The 24,969-nt window shown below is 28.7% G+C and overlaps 1 protein-coding gene and 1 non-coding gene across 2 annotated transcripts in view; one reads left to right on the forward strand and one right to left on the reverse strand.

The window, feature by feature from the left end:
• LOC122522612 (protein amalgam-like) overlaps positions 1–24,969 on the forward strand; it is a 70,365-nt gene that overhangs the window by 15,496 nt on the left and 29,900 nt on the right. The gene's annotated exons all lie outside the window — the stretch shown is intronic.
• Positions 19,421–19,494, reverse strand: Trnat-ugu. Its single transcript has one exon. It is a non-coding gene; the product is annotated as a tRNA-Thr (tRNA).

A 24,969-nucleotide genomic window follows, 5' to 3' on the forward strand; every position in this document is an offset into this window, starting at 1 on the left:
TTTGTCATAGTCTTTCAGCAGACACGTTGTATATCTCACCCTCTTATCTGAGAAAGATAGAGATAGAAGATACTACTCGTCGTTCTTTCTTTTTTTAAGAACAAGGTCTTTGATAAATGGACGTAACGCTATGCGAGCATAATTCGTTTAATTAAACCGACTACGAGGATGACGTTTTCATCGGCTACGTCAAAGAGACCGCTTGGTTATATTTTCGTGTTCAAAATTTTCTGATAATATCGTCGAGAATAAATGTTACAAATATTTTCTACGCTATTTGAGTCACCGTAATAATATTTGGTAAATTTGTACGAATGTAATATTCGTCGGTTTTTTTTTTAAATTTCATATTTTTTTTAATTATCGTTGATGAACATTTTAAGACTGCAAAATTGTAGAAGAATGTTAGTGAGTAGTGCATGAGAGAAAATATTTAATAAAAGAAATCAAATATAAAATGGAAAATAAGAATTCGAATTTTTGAAAGAAGATTAATATATATATATATATAGAATTTTTTGCTTTTTACTTTTTTAAATAAAATAAAAAGAAATTAAAAATTAAAGAAGAAAGATCATAGCTTTCGATAAAAGAAAAATTCATTTTTGAGTTGCGATCGTATTCAAATTTTATAACAACGTTTAAACATTATCGATCGTAACTTGAATATTATTTTTTAAAGTAAAATAAAAGATTAACATAAAAAAAAGAAAAAGAAAAGAAAAAGTCAAAGTTAACGAAAGAAAAAAAATTCATAATAATAATCGTAAGATTATTTAAACTAGCAAGATGGAAGATCGTATAAAAACTGAATGAAAGGTACTTTCGTGTGTTGCATTACGATACGTGAAAGTTTCGAAAGAGATTGCGAGTGTTAGGTTAACAAGCCATTTATTAAAAAATGCTGTCTTAGGAAAAGAGACGAGTTGTTGTTGGTTACATTATTTCTATCTTTCTCACTCTCTCTCTCTTTCTCTTCCTCTCTCTTTCTTTTCTTCACTTTTTCCGTGAACGTGTAATTGCGGAAGGTCCGATCGGGGTTAAATACGGCAACACGTTGAAACGATCAACAACGATCGAAGATCGTCGATCGAGAAAGGTGTTTCTGTTCAAAGTGTTTTCTTTTTACATTCCTAACGTTAATGGTTAAACCTCGTAATCATTTAATAGTCGATTTGAGAAGCCGACCGCTAGTTAGTTATCCCACTATGATAAATATATCGTCTTGCATTATTTTTACGATTAATATTATCATAACCCGACTGACTATTTCTAACTTCGAGTAGATAAGTAATTACATTCTAAAATTTTTACAACGTTTATATCAATGTTCTAGAATTTATACAATTAATTACTTGAATATATTTTGATCATTTTGATAATTCGCATTTAAAGTTAACGATCGGTAACTAATGATAATTGTTTCTTGCTACTCGATTATTATTATAATTGTTTGGGTTTTTTTCTTTTTTTTTTTAAAATTGTGAAATATTTTTTAGAAATATGTCACTTTGATGAATTATTATTATACTTAATTAGTAGTATATAATATGGGAATAAAAGAAAAAAGTATATTTGAAATAAAAAAAAGAAATAAAAATTCTATTCTTATTTTACAATATAGGATTGTTACGAAATGAAAATTGTTATGGTTGTTAAAATAAATTTATCATGGTTAATTTGAAATCATAGTTATACCGTGACGACCATGAAATGTCAAGGAATAAAAAGAGTACAAAGGTGATGACTATGACAATGATAATCTTTGCTTTCGCGATGCGCATTTTTATCAATCATGATTATTACGTCAGAATGGGGAATTGGTGAATAATAAAGAACGGAAGCGTGAAGCGAACCGTTTCGTATTAGCTTACGATAATGCGTAATTGACCTAGATACTCGGATTTTATCTTAATGCGTTTAATTATTTCCTTGAAAAAGACGAAAAAAAAAGATAAAAAGAAAAGGAAAAAATATATATTAAAAAAAAATTAAAACGTATAAATAAGATGGACCAAATGTTGTTGGATGATTTTTGAAAAATTAATTAATCGTTTTCGAAATTAATTTTAGGATAATCATTTCTCTACATCGTACAATTACAAGCAATAAGTAAATTTCATTAATACATAATTCGTTAAAGAAAAAATTCGGATGAATCATAGTACGAAGATCGTCAAAGAGATTATCTCAAAAGGGCAACAATCAATTAGATCAACCGCTAGTTAGGCAAAACTAACATAAAACTTATTTTTTCTTCCCAGGACGTAAAGTAAAACTTGTCAAGTTTACAGAAGATGACGTCACTAGTTAGTACCATCTGCAAGACAGCGTTCGGATGAGCATGAGGTTTTATTTTTTTGTTCGAAATCTTATCGTTCTTCAAGAGCAAGAGTTAAACCACGTATATGCGTACAATTTCTTTTCGTTTTGTTACAGTTTCTTTTTTTATCGTATATTACAAAACCAATTTTATATTGATTGGCCAATAATAAAATTTCCAAATTTGCATTCTAAAAAAATATTCATTTGCTTTAATATTTGTTATAATATTATTTATTTATATATATCTAATATTAAACAATAAAATATAAAAGATATTAAAAATACGTTCAAAAAATAAATAAAGGAAAACAAAAATACTGCAATGCGTTATATTTATTAAGAATATCGAGTAAATATCTAATAAAATTAATATTTTAATTAAGTTATATGAATCGATAAAAATACGAAAAATTACTTGTTGCCTAAGCGAGAATAAAAAGGGAAAAGAACAAAAAAATGTTAAACATTTTATATTAGTTACGATCGAAGGAACAAAATTTACATTTTAACATTTGCTTGTCTTTTAGAATTATGCCTCGTAAAAACCAATCTATTTTCGAAGGTTACTACGATGTTGACCAACCCGATCAAATGGAGCATACGAATCTTCCTTCTACTTCTCCCCCCTTTATCTTTGTTCTATGTAGATCGATGATGTCACGTAGGCCGAGAATATTGACGTATGTGTAGTTGAACGAATATTTGGAGTATTGGAAGGATGATATCATCTATGTGTCGTTTAACGGGAAAGCTTAAAAGAGAAACGTAACCTTAAATTATTATTCGATAATCTCGTCTTCGAATTGTACAAAAAAATCCTCGCTTCGTACATTTCGCAAGTCTTTTAATAATATTTTATTTTTTTTATGGTGTATTGACAAATAGGTCGAGTTATGTAAAAATTTTATATCAACCCTTTCTAAGTGATTATAAATTATTTAAATATGATATAAGTTCCATAATTTTTCGTGATATATATATATCAAAACAATTATTAAAAATATTTAAATAATAAAAAATATTTAAATTTTAATTTCGACAAATTATTATTATATTGGAATTATAAATTTAAGCAATAATTAAATAATATTTATTATACTAACTAATTATTAAATAAGCTGTTAGAAAAAAAGTTGTTAACAAAGAAAACAAAAATAAATGCAGAAACGAAATATAATCGTGTGGATATAAAATTGACATTTTATTTATTTTGTTAAAAATTAAAATCTTCCAATCAATTTTATATTATTTTTAAGGAGATCATCGAAAATGAACAATTTTATATATATATATATATATTTAATTATGGTCCAAACGATAACGCTCGAATAATACGCGATAATTATCATAAATAATACGACAGAAAGAAGAAGATAAAAATTATAGAATTTTTCTTTCGTTAGTTGATAGCAGTGAACAATGAAACGTAAAAAAAGAAAAAAAATATCTCCCGTATCGTTTGTTTACCGGTTAAAGTCGAGGAAGAAGAAGTAACAGCAATCGAGTATTTAGTGGGACAGAAGATATCGCTTTTAGATTACTATGCCTTTCTTAAAAACGTTATTGTATTCTTGTTGGTAATGCGACAACGCAACTAACGAATCAATATCGCAATAAACATAGACATTATTCGAGAAGACAAGTGCAGTCAACCGTACGATGCCCTACAAAATGTGCGAGACGTGGTTTAATTAATATTCAGATCAACCAATATAATATATGCAAGTTAATTTTATATCATTTTCATACACATTTTATTTTATTTTAATTATTTACATTTAACAATAAATTATCGTTTAATTAGATTCCTATAATCCTCGCTATTTATTATATTATTATTATTATTATATTGTTATTAATTTAGTAAGTTGAAAATATAATTCTGAAACGTTTATACGGTTGATATTTAAATATTGTAATAGTTGTAGAAATTTTTGGATGTCATATTGTCTGAATATTATAATTTTATTAATTATTATTATTATTATTATCATCATTATTTGTATTGTTTGTGTTAAATGATAATTACTAATTAAAAATATTTGTCGTATGAATACAGGAATGTTGGATTCATTGACATGAGAAATATGTACTTTTCTTTTTTATTTCTTGATAAATGACTTAACGATGCATCATGATAATATGACCATTGCATTTTACTTTCTTTTATTTTCGTGATAGAATGGCGAGGAATGTCTGATCGTAGTTGGTAGTAACTTTATGGAATTGCACAATGCCTTGTCATTTCACGTTTTCTCCTGTGAGCGTTCGAGCGTGCTCAAGATCTTAACGTTCGATCGTACTTTTGAAACTTCGATAGGAACATAGTTTCTACTCTCTCTCTCTCTTTCTAAACTACGTATGCAAATAATAATAATAATAATAATAATGCATTAAGAAGTTCAATTTAACGCGTTAACTACCAAAGTAATATTACATAAGTCGATTTATTCGTCTAATATATTTTTTATCTAACATTTTGTTGTTGTTGTTTTATTATTAGATCAAATTATTATATATTACTCGCGTTAAAAATGTGACATTTATATTTCATTTTAATTAAAAATATATACATTTATTTATTAAATATTTTTATAATATATTAAACGATATGTGAAGAGAGGAAAAGAGATAGTGAAATAGAATCCATAGTTGATCGACACCTGAATGAAATTATAGAAAGTCTAGTGTTAGTTGTGTGTGTATGTGTGTATGTATGAGATACGTCAATCGATAATTATAGCGAGATGCGTTTTTTTTGTATAGAAGGATGAATGAGAATGTGACGTATATTAATTGTAACAGTGTCGACACACCTTAAATGATTATTAATTAATCGAAAAAATGTATATTGTAGTCCAAAAGCACGGAATATAAGTTCTCTTCGAAATCCACCGTTAGACTGGCACGTTTATGAAAGTCAATCAAAATTCTAATTGTTTATACGACTTGCCGAAAGTTGCATATGGTATAACGCACATAATATTCAAAATGAATAGAATTAAAAATTATAACATTCCGCGCTTTTTTTTTCGCATTCTTGTAAATTTTTGTATAATCGTTTAAACTAAAGTATATTTGTTTTAACGTTCCTCTGCGCAGTGATGAATTCAACGGTAAAATATTTGTCTAATAGAAATTATGTATGTTAATAGGTATGTGTAATGTTTAATCAATGTATATGTGTTTGAATAATCTAAAATATAAGTAGAATACATTAGAATATTGGACATACCTTAAATGATTGTTAATTAATCGAAAATAATGTTAATTGTAGTCCAGAACGCAAAGAATAAGTTCAACGTACCATCCTCTTCGAAATCAAACAATAAACTGAGTCGTTAGTCCTCTGTGAAAGTTCTTTTATCTAATTTTATTTATGTCACTTTTCGAAGGTTACACATGTATGTATAACGAAAATGATATTGAGAAAGTCGTATAAATAACTTTTAATAGAAGAACTTTCACAGAGGACAAACGACTCAGTTTATCGTTTGATTTTGAAGAGGATAGTACGTTCAATCTATTCTCCGTGCTTCTGGACTACAATTAACATTATTTTCGATTAATTAATAATCATTTAAGGTATGTCCAATAATCTAATGTATTCTATTATTATTTAGGATTGTTTTAATTAAAATACATTTCTTTTAATGTTCCTGACCAATAATGACTTAGAGTTAAAAATTTTCATTTAATAAAAATATCAGATCGTAATTGTTTAATATTCGAGATATATTAATAGATATGTTATTTTTAAACAAATGTATTTTTATGGAAGTTTCATGAAAGTTTCATCTTGGAAGCCACGCACGTTCTTTTCGTTTTATGTTGATGATTTTATCGCGAGTCGTTAGATATTATTTATAATTTTTTTTCCAGCACATTTACACCATATCTCGAAAATTAAAATTATTCAAAGAATCATCTGTACTCGCATATAAAAGTACTTTAAATATTTATTTAATTTTCCTAAAAATTTGTCATTTTTCGTTTCGCTTAGAAAATTGTCGATACTTTTACAAAAGAAGTTTTATTTTAAAAAAATAACAAAAAAGAGAGAGAGGGAAGATTTATATAAGTGTTCCTAATCGTAGAAAAGGGTTGAATCGAGCATACTCTTCGCACTTAGCCTTTCGTTTATTTCTTCGAGAGGATTGCCGAGACGAGATAAATGAATGGATCTTGTGGAACTCGTGAGTCACGCATTATTACAGATAACTTTTTAACTTGTTTTTAATTTTTCTTTTTTTTTGCTTTCCTTTTTATTTTCTTATTTTACTTGCGGAGACTCTTCGAATGCATCGTAAAATAAAATTAAAAAAATAACAAACCATGGTATGGGGAGAGAGTAAGTTTCGTTTTAAACGATCACGATGTTCTCGTTAATGAAAACGGTCTTTTTATTATTATTCTTATTTTTTCATTATATTCTTCTTCGTTAGCAAATTGATATTCTAGAAAGAACGTAAATTATGTTAGAGATGAAGAAGTTTATTAGATTAATTCTGAAAGTAGTAAACGAAGGAAGTAATTGATCGATCGCGATAAGCATCTTTAATCAATTATCCTTTTCTTTACTTTTTTTTTTTGTTGTCTCCGATATAAATGTTTATGGATAATCAAAAAGAAAAATTATTATCTTTGTCTAATTTATTAGGTTGTTCGAGTATAAAGTTTTCTGTTCATGAAATATTTCAATGCAACAGATGAAACAAGTCTTTTTTTATTTTTTTCATATTTTGATTCAATTAATTGAATTATTATTATGCATTATTGCGCAAAAAGGCTATAATATATTAGATGTAGAAATTTATTTGATTTTAAATTCATTAAATCTGATCGTCAATTGCATGAAAGATGAATTAAAGTCAACAAAAATAACGGATACTGTTTCGTTAAAAATAATAAATTTTGTTGTTTAAAAAGAGTAACCGAATGAATTATTATAATACATCGTATTGATACTTTTGTAAATAATTCTAAATATAATTTATTAATAATATATTAGAGAGATAATATATATTAGAAAGTATCAGTTGGTAGACGTAAAAGATTTTGATCCTAACAAGTTGGTAGAGATATTCTTGCAACGTCATGGTCAAAAAAAAAAAAAGAAAGAAAAGGTTTAGGTTGTCAAGTTCAAGGCCATCGGAAAGGCCAACGAAAACAAACAGGTTACTACTACTACTCGTTGGTCGAAGGTGCATAGAAAAGATTTAAAAAAGGTGATTCTTACGAGTGGTTTGATTTATTTAAAAAAAAAAAAAAGAACAAGAAATAAACACCGTATCGTCGTTATCTTACTCGATGATGTTGGTGCATCTCTTTCTTTCTTTTTCATTTCTTCAAACTACCTTTAACCCTAGTTCAAGGACTATGAAAAGAAAGAGTAAGAAACATAGACATAAAGAAAGAGTAGAGTGCAAGAGGAGCAGTAGGAGTAACAACAACACCAGAACTCTTTTGCATTCGCGTGTTCGTTCACCTCGAGTGAAAGAAGACTGCAGCCTTTACCACAGCAGTCCTCTTCGTAACCCATGGTTGCCATTGTTGCCAAGCCCCATCAAGGTCCAAAGCTTTTAACGTTAGCTAGCATCACCCACACATGATGATGATGATGATGATGATGATGTTTTCTTGCTTTCCTTCTCTATGAAGAGAAAACAATCTTGGAAAGTAATCAATTTAAAAAAGTATATAAAAAGTAATAAAAAAATATTTATCGTTTTTTATTTGTTTTTTTTTTATTTTAATTCATAATTTTTTAAAACAAAATTTCTCCGAATCGTTTATCAAGATTAATTTGTTTTTTTATTTTTCTTTTTTTTTTTTGAAGTAAACTTCTTAGGCAACGAATTTGTTAGGAAAGGTGACCGGGTTGTTCAGGGTTAATAGAAATAAAGTTCAATATTTTCTATGAGTTACAATTAATTGTCGAGTTTGAGCTCGAGATGGTAGATTTTTTTTTTCTTTTTTGTTATTCGAAGTTGATACCATCTGTCAGACCTATCTATCTGTTCGATTTAATGAGAACGAATGGAACTGAAGGAAGATCAGTATCTTCTGTTTTTTCTTTCTCTCTCTCTTCATCCATCTGTCTGTTAATTTTTTTTTTATATATTTCAATAGATGGTTCTATTCAATCATTCAATAAAACAAGGATAAGTCTTCTCCGATATTAATTTTCTTTTTATTTTTATTTTCTTTCGATTATAGTGATTTGTATCAATTAATTTTTTTTTTAATAAATCCGTTAGAAAATATTTTCCAATATCTCTATCATTTATTGATCATGCTGATAATTAATTAAATACCGATTTGACACAAATAACACATCAGCTTATCTTTTAATTTAATCATTTATTATATACGTATATGTTTTTTATTAATTATTATTTTTCATTTAATTGGTAATTAATTGTTTTTTCTTGTTTTTTTTTTTTCTTTTTTTTTTTTTTTTTTTTTAAATTCAACCGAACAAACGAGGAGGAGTAGCTCGTTATAAATATCGACGGATTATCAGTAGCCATTTGTTAGCATCGCGCAGCCAATAGCTTTTCATTTATTGAAAATGTAGATAGGAAATTCCTTCATGGGGGCCCTGAGATTAATCGTGCGGAACCTGTTAGAACGTCGTCGTCGTCGTCGTCGTCGTTGTCGTTATGGTCGTTGTCGTAGAAGCTTTGAAGGAATATAAAGAATAATTTCCGTAAAGCGTTGCAGCTATGAAAAATGATCGTTGTCGAATCGTTCTTTCATAGATCGTAGGATTTTTTTTTTTTTCTATAAACTAGAGTCTATTCAGTTTTTGAACGAATGTGATAAGAATGGGATATTGTTGATAACAAAAATTTGTGATCTTTTTATTGATAAGAACTGTTTTTAAGCTTTTCGTTATCTCGCGATAATTGATTTAAAGTCTCTGCAAAAAGAAGAACAAAACAAAAATATTTAATACCAAAAATTAAAAGTTACAAATTCTAATATATGTTATTAATCCATATGTTAGCAACATTTTGATATATTTTGTTTAATTACTATAAAGTAATATTATTTGAGATTTGATTGATTAAAGCAATTTCGATTGATTGGAATAAATAAAAAGAAAAAATATAGTAAAAAAAATTTGTAAAATTTAGCCAATAATAAAATTTGATAGAAAGAATATTCACGATTATTTTTTTTTCTTTTTTATTATTCGTTTTATTAAAGGAACGTATTTTATTTAATATTTCGTTGGTAATCATAAGATCGTATTAATGATCCTATAGACAATGAAAATAGCAATAGTGATTAATTCTTTTCATATGATAAGGCATTATTTATACACTGATACACGATAACGGAATAATGAATGAAATTTAACGATATTGTTGCTTTTTTTTCCTCGTCCGCCCCGTTTTTTTCTTCTTCTTTGTGCGTTATCATGACGCCCTTGACGAATCCATGGGTTCGTTGAAAGTATGGCGACGATAATCGGCTGCTATCACCGACGTCGTCTCACTTTCATCGCTTTCCCTGACAGTTATTAATTTACCAAGTACGAGGAACACGTAGGTTTCCTCCCCCTTCGTTCTTCAAACGTCTTTTCCGTTTCTTCGTTCTTCTATAAATACGATTATACGTTATTAGAGAGAGGAAGAAACAAAGTAGAAAAACAAGAAAAATGATTCAATCCGACACGCTACGGAGTCTTCCCGTTTTCACTTTTTTAATTCCTTATCTTTGTTTTGTAACTTTACTTTTTAAAATAATAACTTCTATTTGTACTATAACAACTCTTCAGATTTTTGTTTAAATTAAAAAGAACATTTTTGCGTATGTAAAAAGCTTATGTATTTATTTAATTTCTTATTGTGTTTATAATTTAATAACAAAATTTTAATCATGAATTAAAATATTCTAATGTAGCTTCGTATTTATGTTTAAAAAAAAAACTTTTACTTTAAAATTGAAATATTATTTCAATTTTATATATTATAACTTTTGTATTAATTCATAAACCCTTAGGCATGGATGCCTATTGATAAATAATAATATTTTAATTTACAAATAAAATTATTTATTATTATATTTATATTGATATTACGAAAAAAAGAGTACAGAAGTGTTGTTAGAAAAATATTTCTAATTATTTAGAATGAATGTATATATATATTTGAGTAAACTTGTGTGAGTGTGCGTGTGTGTGTATTTGTTTTATGAGTTAGAGAAATTATAAAGAAATTAGTTATAGTAAAAACGTAGCAGATGTTTTTCTCTGAATAGGAAGCGTCACGTTGGTGCCTTTAAAGTTTTCATTTACGCGAATTAAGGTCGTTCGCGACCGACTTTCCTGAGATGACCTTCGACAGGACTTGGAGACAGAAAAAGACAAAGATAAAGAAAAAGAGAGAGAGAGAGAAAAATAGGTAGAGAGTCTGGAGAAAGCGGAGAAGCGAATAAATTGTGGTTCTCTCGTCTTCTTTGATTTGAGATCAAAGAATAAACTCGTTGAAATTTTAGTTTTTGGATATTAGAATATATGATACATATATTGTGCGTGTATTAATGATCTTTTCGAAGAAACATTTACTTTTTAATCGTGAACAATAAATAAAAAAGATTAACTCGTTTATTTTGAATATAAAAAAATCAATTGCATTTTGAATATTCTTTTAATGAATTTATCATAAAGCGCGTTGATGAAAATGATTTTAAATTTATCTGATGTGAATTATTTGCAGTTGATTTTTTAACATTTTTTTTGATCAATATATATAAATATTAATAATAATGGTAATAAACAAGATAAGTAATATATTTATATTTATTAGTAATATTTAAACGTTCATTTGAAATACTAATTAATAATATTGGATCTATGAATAAGAGTCATTTATTATATAACAAAGATAAATCCACGCTTGTTATTTTAAATAATAATAATAATAATAACGAGAGATCGTAAATTGAAATAAAGAAAAATAATGAAAATTGATTAAAGAATTTCAAATTGTAATATAAAACCGTTTCATGGTATGTTTTAATGATTAGCCGCATTGATATTTGTTAGGGGAACGTTGATCTTAACTTTTATCGTGAATCAGAGAGCTCTTTTGTCCGTTAGAATGGAATAAGATGTGGGGAGGGATTTGATTAATCCTAGGATTAAAATTACTAGGAATAAAAAACAAAAAAAAAGGGCAAAGGAAAATATAATCAGAAGAAGAAGAAGAAGAGAAGAAGAAACGCAACGATGATGGCATGTTGCAGCGGCAGTAGTGTGTTGATTTGGCCTTGGACCACCCACGTGAATATCGTATCCGATGGATCGTTCGATCCATTCTGATGATATCCATAATGAATCATACGAATGAGATGCTCATTGAATGCGGCTATGCAAAGTCTGTCACGTACCAAATGAGAAAGAGAAATTCATGAGAGAGTTACGAATAAATAAATAAGCAAATAAATAATAGTATTTAATAGCAATGATGGAATTTCAAAAATGCACAAGAGACAAGAGTACTATTATAGAGTACTATCCAATTATCTGGAAATAATTTCAAACCGATTCGTATTAGATATCTTCAGTTGATTACCGTTTAATATATCTATTTTGCTTAATTTTTATTTTTTGCAAAATTTCATTGACTTTACCAATAATCGGTCGATCGTAGTTGCGTGTTGCATCTTTGATATTCAAATTGTTAGATTGAAAAAACGTTTCAATCAGCTTAAACTACGATAACGCGTATATCGATATTTCAATCGTGTTCATGAACATTGCTGAATTGTTTTCTTTTTACCAGTCCGAGTCGCATTACTTTCCTGTTTTTTTTCTAATCAAATTTCTTCTTTCTGGAGATGCTAACTTTTGACCTATTTTTATTTTTTTTTTTTTCCTTAATTATTCTACATATCTGTCAGCTTAAGAACTTATGCGAGTATTGTTCGTATTCGATTAACGATATTGTCAGAATATTTGTTTGTTATTTTAAAAGAGTCTACGTTAAGTTACTTGCGGTAATGCTTATGGTTAAACGCGGTGTAAGTCTTTTAACCAAACTACGCAGACAAGAAGCAATTTATACTTAATTAGTAAGAGTGGCAATAAGAGTATAGAACACCGAGTGTTGTGTATTTCTTGGTCCTTTCTCTCTCTCTCTTTTTCTCTCCTTTTCTCTGTCTATATTTCCTTCTCAAGAAGATGAGACACCCTTCCCATTTGTGCCAAGCACGAAGCGTGATGTGCGTCAAATCACATGTTAAGAGACACTCTGATTAACTGCCAGACGCGTGATCGTTTCGAATCATGAATGAAACTTTCTCAAGAAGTAGGTATACTTTTACATATGTATTCATCTACCATGCTTATGCTATTATACGAAAGTATCCCAGAAAACTTCCTACTAATTCTTCAAATTAAAAAGTGACCTTATTATAAAATGCGACAATTCCGTGTGAAATATTTTTAATAACGGTCAAATTTTTATAATAAAAATTAGAATATCATTAAGTCGATTAATATACAACACTGTTAGTATTTTAATTACCATTTTGATAAATTTATAATTATTTTTTTACATTAGCATTGTGAATTTATTCAAAAAACAAATTCTGTTAAGGACTAGTTATTTGATCAAAATTATGGTACAAATAATCAATAAATAAACCGTTAAATTTAGAGTTGACATTGACATATTTTGAGAAGAAATAACTCGAAAATTTTTTGTCTTTTTTTTTATGATAAAATTCTTGGTGATGATAGCTAGTGAGAAAGACAGCAAAGAAAAAAGAGGGAGGTTCGTTTCAGAGATCTTTCATTACGTTAATGCGTGTTGGTAACACTTGCCGAGCGTGATCTTATCTAGAATATAAGAGAGAGAGAGAGAGAGAGAAAGGGTTGAAGGACTCAGAAAGAGGGTGGAAGGTGGGCCGGGAGGGAAGGAAAGAATTCATTTGCCAAGCAAGGCTAGAAGCATGGTATTCATGAACGTTCACTAACAGTAGATATACATTCTTTATTCTTGTAAATAATGTAACAGGTAAACTGGTTGTTTTTATTACTATCGAGGAAAAAGTCATGATTTTTAATACATGCGTGATAATTACAAATAACTCTGGACTGGTAGAATGTGTATCGTTCATTGATTTACATCTAATCTTGATTAGAGTGTTAAGTAAAATGTTAGATTGATCAATGAGTATTGTTGGAATTGTTAATGTAAATAAGTAACAGTTTTTGCTTATTTAGACGGAACAAAAAAAGTGTGTGTTCGAATAAATATAGTATTTAATAGTATTTTTTGTTCTTTTTTTTTGTTTCATCAGTAAAATTGTAGTAACATTAAATTTTTGAAATTTATTTTTATTTATTTACAATTAAATATAAAATATTAAAAAAATATTGTTCAATTATATATTATATTAGATTTTAAATATTTTTTGTTAAATATAAAATTGTAGTACTTCTAATTACAATGTACATTGATTACAATGTTTATCAGTTCTAATATTTTCTTTTTTGACTAACTTCGGTTTGAACTTATTTTTTTTTCTTTCAAACATTTTTTGCATTATCAAAAGTGACATACTCTTCGATGATAATACAAGATTCGTGTTCTGAGAGGAATGCATGCACATGCACGGAGTAAAAGATAAATCCGGAGAAAAAAATGTCGTTCCCCCATGAGGAGACTATCCATGGTTTACAGTCGAATGAAAAATGCTGTGTGTATACCGGCGACGAACGCATACACATACACAAACACAGGAAAGAGGGGTTTACAAACACATTTATACACGCGTGTACTTACATACACCAACTTGTGTTAAGAGATACGAGTTTCTTCTTCTTCTTCTTCTTCTTTTTCTTTTTCTTTTTCTTTCACTCTTTGGGTGCCTTTTTTTCGAAGAAGACAGAAATGTTAAAAAAAGAAGACAAAGAGAAAAAAAAATTGGAAGAGAATGGGAAGAAGAAAGAGGGAGAATACTATCAACTCTTTCTTTGGGATTCTCGTCGCGACACTTGTTTGACTTGATTATCACGGATCGGAGGTAGTTCTGACGTGTGTGCCTTCAAGATAACAGTTTCTATCTTGTACAACGTGTTTCAGAATGACTATTATTTCATTTTTAAATCATACATAATAATAGCATGTCAAAATACGTGAATTAGTAATTTTATTTAAAAATTATACATAAAATTGATGACTTTGTAGTTGATAAATTTTTATAATAATTATTTTCATTTCATTATTTACACAATTGAAATTTTTTAAATCTATAAATTTGTATTCACCTTTACCTTCGTTTAATATAATAGATTTTAATATATTTTAAATATTATAATACATAAGTATATTATTACATATGTTAAATGTAACACGATTCTAACTGGTTTTATAGAAATAGGTACATATATTATACATCAATTATTAGTAGTTTTAGAATTAATGAAAAATTTATGATGAATTAATGAAAATTAAAAAATTGAATTAATGAAAAATTAATATGAAAAATTAATTAAATACAAAATTGTATTATATTAAAATTTATTATAGATATATTATATTTAATTTTTTGAACTGATTTGATAGAAAATATTTCAACCTAAAATTACTAGTACTTCTATCATTAATAAATAATCTTAACAGCATATCAGAAAAAACATGATATTCAATTCTGAAACACCTTGTATGGATCGTTTGATCGATTTATTCTCATTCTCTTTTTCTCTCATTTTCCTTCTCTTGCTCTTCTTCACGTGTCTGGTCTTGTTGTATGGCGTGAAATTTCATATTCATCAGGGTATTAATCGGTTAAAAGCGTCTTTGGTATTCCGCGAAAGTCTAACTATTATATATATGATATCATGGTGCACATGTGCATGTGCATGTGTGCGCGCGCGCGAGCGTGTGTGGTTTGGAACGAAGTCATCCCTTTCACTTTCATGGGAAACGCCATAAGGATCTTTATCCTTCCCTCTTCATTCCCACCCTCTCACCTCGCCCTCCTCTTTTTTTTATATCTACTGTTTCGAAGTATACTACGATGGGAGGAGGAGGAGGAAGAGGAGGAGGAGAAGCTTTGATTAATCGCTACTTTTTTTGCCTCGAGCGAAATCGTGCGAGTTAAGACGTTATTTCTTCCTATATATATATATATATATATATATATATATATATATACGTTAATACATATTTATGCATATATATTTATTACACATAGGTGTGTTTCCTATATACCTATCCGTTTATACACAGTTTAGTTTTAAACTAGAAAGGCTTACTGATCATAAACGATTATGTCAGTTTTGATGCAAACCGATTAAGATGTAGTCACGTAATACGATATTAGATATTTTTCAATTATTTTTTCTTCGTTTTTTATTCTTCTTTTTATAACGTTCTTGCAATATAATAATTTTTGTTTTGTTTTTATACATATCCATATCATTTAACCCTTTGCACTTAAGGTCTTTTTTTGGTGGAATTTCTTACAGTTATTTTGAAATGATTTAACACACAATTTAACGTTTTATATATTTTTATATTTCAGAGAAGAACATTTGTTAAACATTAAGCTCTGTATTATCATTTTGCGTGGTATTTTATAAAGCAATCTCCAAGTTGTATCCCTCGGTTTTTTGGGCCAAGTATAACAGTAATATGTGTTTTGGTGTCTTTTATCTGGCTTTATTCGTTCAGAGCAAACCTTGCAATCCTTCTTAACTTCCGTTTGCATATAATGTAGCTTCTCATTCTATTACAGTATGTTAGACTCAGAATTTTTCATATCTCTTATACATATTAGACACAGTACATTTCTTTATACACATGTATTGTTGAAAACATTCATGAAGCGATATTGTTCAAATATAATCTAGATAAACATCATTACCACTCGAATTATTATCGTGTTAAACCGAGTGGTGATCGAGAGTAACCTCTCGAGTGCAAATAATTAATAACGATAAAGTATTTTTATATTAATAAAATTTTACTTTTTTGTTTGCGATATATTATTTGTTAATATTCAATTTGTAAAAACATGATAAACACACACACACACACACACATTGATTTTTCAATGAACGTAATGCAGTCTAATGTTATATCGATTCATCGTTAGATCTTTCATCGTGTTATATAAACGAATAGAACTAACAGTAATCCGCGTGTCAAGCACATGCCACCGTGGAATTTGTGTCATAGAAAAGATGCGAGTCAATCGGTCATCATTTGTTACAAATAAATAAAGAGCAAGAAATGAGATAGAGAAAGAGATTATTTGTTCAGTTTGTTCGGATGACGCATCCAAATGATTATTCTTATCTTGTATTAAATTTAAGATATTTTATCAATGAGACATACGTTCTCAATGAGACATTCTTTTAAAGATCTATGCGACGTGACGATCATTCGCGTTCCAACGAAATATTTTTTGATTTTGAACGAAAATGGAAAATGATTTTTAATACAAAAGATTTCCTTTTTTTTTTCCTTCACTTACAAACGAAAGTTAGAATCGTACGTTAATGTTGATTTCGAATTCGTGACAAATTTATAGACGATGGGGATACGATTAATTAAATCCGAAACTGGGATCGCGTGAGTAACACGAATGTGTCAGGTCAGTAGTTTTATCTTTCTTAAAAAATGGCGCACCTCTTTTTTTTTCTCTCTCTCTCTCTTTGTTAAGACTATAAAAAAAGAAAAAAGTATAACTTCAAAAAAAAAAAAAGAAAAAGAAATGAATCTTTTAGTCACGCTAAACCTTTGAGTCCTACGAGTTTCTAAAGTTTAATTAAACATCTTTCTCTTGTCCTAAAAAACACTTGGAAAAAGAAAAAAATAGCTCGCTCGAAAAAAAGTCCGACCATCGTGTTTTACTTTTTCATTTCGCGTAAAATTGCGAACATACGACAACGTGCATTATTTCGTGCAACGTTATTTCTTTAAAAGAAGAAAAAAAAAAACGATATACAAAAAAACACAACGCACATGCGCGCATGATTTTAAGAAAAATTCTATTATGCATACATATATTTATATTAACATTTAAATTTTATTCTCGTTCATCGTTCATTCAGATGGATCTTTGTGGTCCAAGAGCTAGGGTTCCGTAATGGGAGTTGTAGAAACCACTATGGGATTTACACTTGCAGTTTTATGCTCGTTCCGTGGCTCTTGCCTGGGTCACGCTTTCCTTCTACGAGAACGAAATTGCTTCTCTTGACGTTTTCCTGTGTCTCTGAATACATTTCACCACCATATTCCTGTTTCTTATTTCTCTTTTTCTTTCTTTCCTTTTCTATTTTCTTTTATTTCTTCGTTTATTTTTTTTTCATGGGTGTGCTTGTCGCGTGATAAATAATACCTCGAAATACAATGGAGACTCGCGAAGTTAAGGCTTATTGAGAAGACAATAGGATTCCCGTGTTGAATATTAGCATCCTTGTGGCATGCCAAACGTCAAATCTTTATTTCTAATGATAAATGCCCTTATTCTTTCTCTTTATCTTTCTTTTTGATTTTAATAATAATCTTGGACGGAAAAAACAAAGTATATAAATATTATTAATTATTTGAATTATTAATTATTAAATAATTACTATAAGTATATATTATATTATAATCCATATGCTTAATCTATAATATATTAGTCCACTAATTATTAGTTCAATGTCACAATTACTGGTGCATATAAGTTTAATATTATTACTAAATTTATTTAATTATAACAACAAAATTTCTATTTCTTTCCCTTTTAGTCGCCTCTTGCGATAAGCAGGGATTACTGAGGGAATAATCCTTTTATTAAATAATAATAATAATAATAATAATAATCATAATAATAATAATGTTAATGTTTTTACTTAGCTTCACAGCAAAACTCCTCTAAACGATTATAATTAATAAAAATTATAAAAATATAATTGCGCAAAACGAAACGTTTAATTATCCTGCAAATAATCAAATCATCAGAGAGTCTCAATATACATAACATTATTAAATTAATTATATTTTATAATAGAACTACTTTCTAGCGAAGATGATTTCATCGTTTAAATTATTCCTTGTTTAACTTTATAATTCCAAGTACTCGACCCTAAGGAGAACACTTTCGAAGGTATTTTTTTCTTCTTTTCTTTTTTTTCAACAAAGAAAGAAAGAGAAAGAGAAAGAAAGTTTTAAGTTCTCGGTACTCGGAACACATTTGTAAACATACGTATGAGAAAGCAAGAATGAGAGAAAGAGAGCTTGGCAACCACGTTATCGTTTCTCCTCCTTCCATTCGTTTGCAAGCCAAGTAATTCTTTTCTCTTTCTTTATCTTCTTGCAACGGCAATAGCAACAGCAGCAGCAGCAGCAGCAGCAGTAACAGCACTAACAGCAGTAACACAGCCGGTGCATATGTGGAACGAAACGACGATCCAAAGATTCCTTAGGGTTCGTTAAAAAGTCATGGTCTCTCCTACGACATTGAGATAATATAACGCATTGGTAGTCAACACCAAGAAAATTACTATGATTACCACTCGCAATGCTTTCGAGTTCTTGCCTCGGTTGGTTGCGCTTATTCGAGAAATTGCCCAGGACTATCGATAGATCGTCTTAGCCTATCTTCGAACCAACCATTATCGAGTAAAGAAATAAGACGAGTTGTATGAAGGGGATAAAAGGAGAGAGAGAGAGAGAGAGAGAGAGAGAAGGTGGGTGGATGGGGGTGATAACACGATTAAAAAATACGATTTAACTTCCTTGATTGGTTTATGATATTATAGGATGAAGGAAAATGCGTGATAGATATTTAAGATGAAGATAATATAATTATAATTAATAATATGGATTTATATTATTATTTAAAATATAAATATAATTTTATAATAAAAAGGTTCTATGGGAGGAGAGGAGGTTCGATTGTATTCGAATCTAAATTTTTTTCTTTTTACAAGACAGGAGGACTGTGGCGTGTTTAATTTATTTTAAATTTATATATTATAAATATAATATTAATTATTATTATTTAAAATATAAATATCATTGAATTTGTATGTAAAATAAATAGTTAAATATAAATAACAATTTATATTTTAAATGAAAGGCCCCGAGGGGATTCGAACCCCCGATCTCCTGTTTACAAGACAGGCGCTTTAACCAACTAAGCCACGGCGCCTTCGATTGGCAAATAAAATTAGAGAAAGATAGACGACTAATTTACTGTGGATTTGTAAATATAAAATGTGAATATAAACGGATTAATATATTATCTACAATTAATTTGATTAAACTAAGAATTAGAGATAATAGCTAACAAATATTTCAGAAATGTTTTCATCTATGCATTAAAATTCAGTCTCTTTGATAACAAGTGCATACCTAAGTGCATACCTCAGCGTATTTTCTCTGAATAAAAAAAACCAGAAGGAATTTAACGGTAGTAACAAACTGGAACAATCTGAATAATTTCCATTTAAGCAACAAAGGAAGAAAATGTTATTCTTCGAAGTATATTACAATTAGCAAAGGTGTATCGTGTATTGTACTCTCGTTCATTAGAGACGTAGAAGAAGTTCGTAGAAAAGTGATAATACTCTGCGCACGCGTAGTTGTTCTAAGAAATACGATTAAAACGGTCTTGCTACCTTATAAAAGAAGAATATACCTATCGATATTCAAGAGAAGAGAGTTCGAGTTAGTTTTCATAATCGTAGGGGAAGAATACATAACTTAGGTTTGTACTGTTGTTTGATTATTCCAAGTATTATATCGTATATATATTCACTATACAAGTATGATGAGAATCTTCTTTATCCCTTTTTCTTTTCAATCTTTTTCTTTCACCTTGATCTTTGTTGGAGCTTTTCTTTCTTCATTTTGTCGTTCCTATTTGAAAGTACGCACCTCGACTCGAAACGATCCCCATGAATATTTAACTTACGTGATTCCTGCAAGACGTAGTTCGCAACACCTTATTCCTTCCAGAGATTATCACGTACAAAATTGATAATCATGCATATTCAAGTATCGCGAGTTAGTACGAATTAGTATCGGTAATCTTCCATTGTGAGCTTATGAGTTAACATCAGTTGGCTTCCTTGACGGTTTCCTTTGCTTCCGATAGATGCAAGAGATAGATAGAGATAGACATAGAGATACAAAGATTAAGAATGACGTACGCATGATCGGATTACCTTTTACAAATTGAATTGATCATCTATTGATATTGTTAGAGACGTAGTTATTATTTCGTAATGATAGGTTTTTATTTAGCATAGATTAAACGTTGTGTCATGTATTCGTTAGGGTTAATGTTTATTGTAATTAAATATTATTATGTGATGTAAATAGTAAGTGGATATGTTCGATGATTAATTCAAAACTCTATCAGTATTTTTCAATATTATGTTATTAAATTAAATAATAATAATTAATTATACGTGTGAATATTTTAAACGGAGATAAATTAATATTTCAAATTGAAAATATTAATTATTAGCATTCATAATAATAATAAGTTATCAGTAAATTGACGCAAATCTAATGGAATTTTATATATTAACAAAATTTAATTTTAGAGAACAACTTTAATTATTTATATTAAACAAAAATATGTATACATAGATGCACAATCGCTATAAAATATTTTTGCATTCATATGATATTATTAATTTAACAAAATTAAAATTAATTATAAAATATATATTAAATAAATAAAAATATACGAATGATACACACACACAAAGATTTAAAAGCATAAAGATTCTTATCTATCTTTCTTTCGCAAACAATTCTCTCGTCATTATTTATCTTTCTTTTTCTCTCTCTACATTCGTCGAAACCGTAAGATCGATGATAGGGTTAAACAATGGTTTCGAAAGTAAGAAACCGATCTTATCTAAGGCACATTACTACCGTCAACTACTACTTTTTCATCGTGACAGTTCACTTCGTAAAACCGATTCGATTTTTCGAATCCTTCGAAGATATATCTTGGAATGTTTACTCCGTTCTTCTCTCTCTTCCTCACCCTTACACACGAAGAGAGAAAAAAGGTGGTAAGATCTATGATGTCCTGTAAATATTTTTCGACTGGCAGATACATTAGTAACGATTTGTCCACTTCTTTTTTTTCTTCTTTTTCTTTTTCTTCTTCTAATGGGTCGGGGAAAAAGTTTCTTCGTATTTTAAGGCAAAAATTGAAACAAGATATTTTGTCATATTTTCTACGATCCGTGAAACGAACGTAAATTTCTTTTTATTTTTTTTTCTTGTTTAATCATATTACGACGTGTCAGCTTTCAAACGCGTTCAAGTATAGTTAAATCCAACGAATATTATCAAAGTTACACGATCATGAAATCGTTTATGGGGCAAAATTACAAAGAAGCTTTTTCCCCAACGTGGTAGTAGATGGTTTTTGGACTTTTTCCTATCTTCCTTCTGTAACACTCGACACCTCGAACACACGCGTTATATTTCTCACGGCATAACAGCGAGAACTATTCTGTCGGGATTCTTTGTAGTAGATTGTCAAACTGGTACTTTTAAAAGTTGGTCGTTTGTCTATCGAAGGAAGTGTATACACCACCGCAATACAACGTTTTCTTTAAACTGAGAACTAGGTTAACCCCGTTCTTAATCTCTCGGAAGTTTGTTAAAACGAGACCGAGGGATGTTTTTGTGTTAAGCTTAAGTTAGAGAGAAAAAAAAATCTACGGGGGATCGTTAAAACAGATTCCATCATAAAGGGAAAAAAAAAAGAAACGAGGGGATGTTGCATTAGCTACGCCCGTTGACAGGCGGGTCCAACTTCGTTTACTCACGTGTTAAAGAATTTATTGTTATTGCCTCTGTTTATCCCCCTCCCCTCCTCTGTGTTTGTGTTTGTATATATCCGCGTATGCGTGTACGTGTCTTATAATAGAGAAAAAAAAGGGAGAAAATTAATTAGCTTAGCACGTTAAAAAGTTGACATAATTTATTACTAGTCTGACTAGTTGAGAACATTCGATTTTTTAATATTTTTTTTCTTTTTATTTCTATTTCGTTATCTAGAATATCGTAATCCTGTTGGGTAGGAGATAACGTCATTTTATGCGTGTAACGTTGTTATTTTAAACGTCCCTGAACTTCTGGATTTTCTTTTTTTTTCTACGAGAGTTGACGAGTTCTATGAGAATTTTTATTTTTAATTAAAAAAGTATAATTTCATGAATAAAAATGTAATCGTTCGATATTAGTATTAATATTTAAATTGTAATAATTTTTGTCATATAAAAATAATGTATATTTTAATATATATTCTCAAATATGTTGATTTGTTTTTACGTTTGAATGTGTATAGTTCGAAAAACAAGAAGAGGTTCATTAGGGAAGTATGCATTGTATTTTCTTCATAAGAGTTAGATTATACTTATACGCATATCATGGACGAACAAACATATTATGCATATAAACGTTTCACGGTGTAGAATAGAGAGAATGGAATTTCAGGCTCGTGCTTATTATACTTTCTGCGTTGTTATACAATATGTCGAGAAGTCACGCATCCTGAGAAGACTCCTTGGGGTCGGTGTCGTATTCTCGCATCTGCCAAATTTTAGGTCAAAAGCCAGAGATGACCGACATCATTTCACGTATCTACTATTATTACTACTACTACTATTATTGAGTTAGACCGCGAATGTAATTTAAGAATTTTTAATTTAAAACATGCTAAAGCATTTATTTATTTAGATATAGCATGTAGTATACTTAATTATAGTTATATTACTCGATTGCAAAATTAAATGGTTTAAAAAAAATTCAATTGATTGTTAATTTAAATATTTGATAATTTATTCGATTGATCAATCAATTGGTTGCAAATTTGTCTGATTGCTAATACAATTGGTTGCACATTTATTTGATTGCTAATTTAACTGGTTATGAATTTGAATACTTACAACCAGTTGGAAATTTATTACTGGTTATTGATTTATCCGGTTGCTTACTTTACTGGTTGCAGATGCTTGCAAATTTTATCGATTGTTCATTTACTAGCTTGCAAATTCACTAATTTAAAAATTCCACCATTTACGGAAGAATATTTTTGTACGAATTTTAAATTATTTTGCAACGAATAAAACGAATATTATATGAAACTCTCCATTAAAATGTTCTCTCGTCAATAATTTTTTAAATATTAGTTATTAAATATTAATATCATAAAATAAATTGTTTTGTTAGAAAGAGATGTTAAATGAAGTAAAAAGATTTCCATGTATCTTATTCTCAGGTAGCTAAAAAGATATCCCTATCGTGTAAGATTCGGAAAAGCAGAAGCATGTAACCATAGTTGTTCGGTAATTAATTAGAAGAGTAGGTAGTAGCATACTATGAACCAGACCAAGGTCCTATTATGGTGTAAAGATTGAATACAGGTATATACATATATGTATAGGTAGTGTGGTTGGAGCCGTCGAAACACCTGTTCGAAGAATGCACACCTTTCTAAGGTCTTTCTTAGTCCTTTCTCAGCCTTTTCTTAAGCTCGGCTAGCTCTTATTCAACCTTTCAAACAGCTGTTATGGTTGGTCTCATTCATTTCATAATTCTTTCATCTAACACAGTATTTTTTTTTAATTCTTTCTTAATCTCAGTGATTCACAGATTGATATCTTATTTATTTATGGTAATAATTACACTAACTTAAGAGTATTTTTGAAGTGAATTTTTTTGTTTAGAGAGGGTAACGAAAATTTTTAAATCAAACGGAAAACGAAAGATTTCGATTCTATTATGCAAATTTCCCTCGAAAAAAAAAATATTATAATCGAATATTAATTTAAAATAAATATTAATAGTTTATGCGATTTAATCGTGATACGTTCGGTGAGTTTTTGAAAATGAAAATTCGATAATTTGCATTAGAAAGAAATCGTTTAGGCAAATATTATTGAATCGAAATATTATTCGGGTCACATATGTATTAATGTACTGTTAATATTATATTTCGTTGACCATGATGCCCGTTATGCTTAGGCGCCGTTGATAATTGTTATTATGTGCACACTCCTGTAACGGGCTATCGAATTGTCTCGTGAATAATGTTGCGAGCTTGATTCGGCTCATTAAACTTTGTCACGATTAGTGTGTTGCTTTAAGAAGGTCGAAGGATTGAACTCATGAGTTACAAGTTCAAGAACACACGAGTGAATGAATCATTTTCGAACGAAGATGTTTTAACAATTAATCTAATCTTGGAATTTTTTTTCTTTTCTTTTATCACAATATTAATAATAAATCATAAGTATAATAATAATAATCATAGTATCGATCAGTAAATTTGTATTATAATAATGTTAATAATATGAATCATTAAATTATGAATGAAATAGTAATCATGGTATTGATTATTAAATCATACCTATGAATCAATGATCTAATGTTGATCATATAGTATTGACCATGTAATCAGTAAACCAATAATGATAATAATATAGAATATTAATTGTCTTATCGATACGAGATTAATTTTATACATTGTTAGTTCTTTAAATGTTAAATTAAAAATATCTATAATGACAACCATGACTTTGATAATTACAGTTATGATTAGATCGTAGCTATATTAATAATTATAATATCTATCTTCATATGAATTATC

Source organism: Polistes fuscatus, unplaced genomic scaffold, assembly GCF_010416935.1.
Source record: "Polistes fuscatus isolate 324 unplaced genomic scaffold, CU_Pfus_HIC Scaffold5, whole genome shotgun sequence".
In the NCBI taxonomy this organism is placed as follows: domain Eukaryota; kingdom Metazoa; phylum Arthropoda; class Insecta; order Hymenoptera; family Vespidae; genus Polistes; species Polistes fuscatus.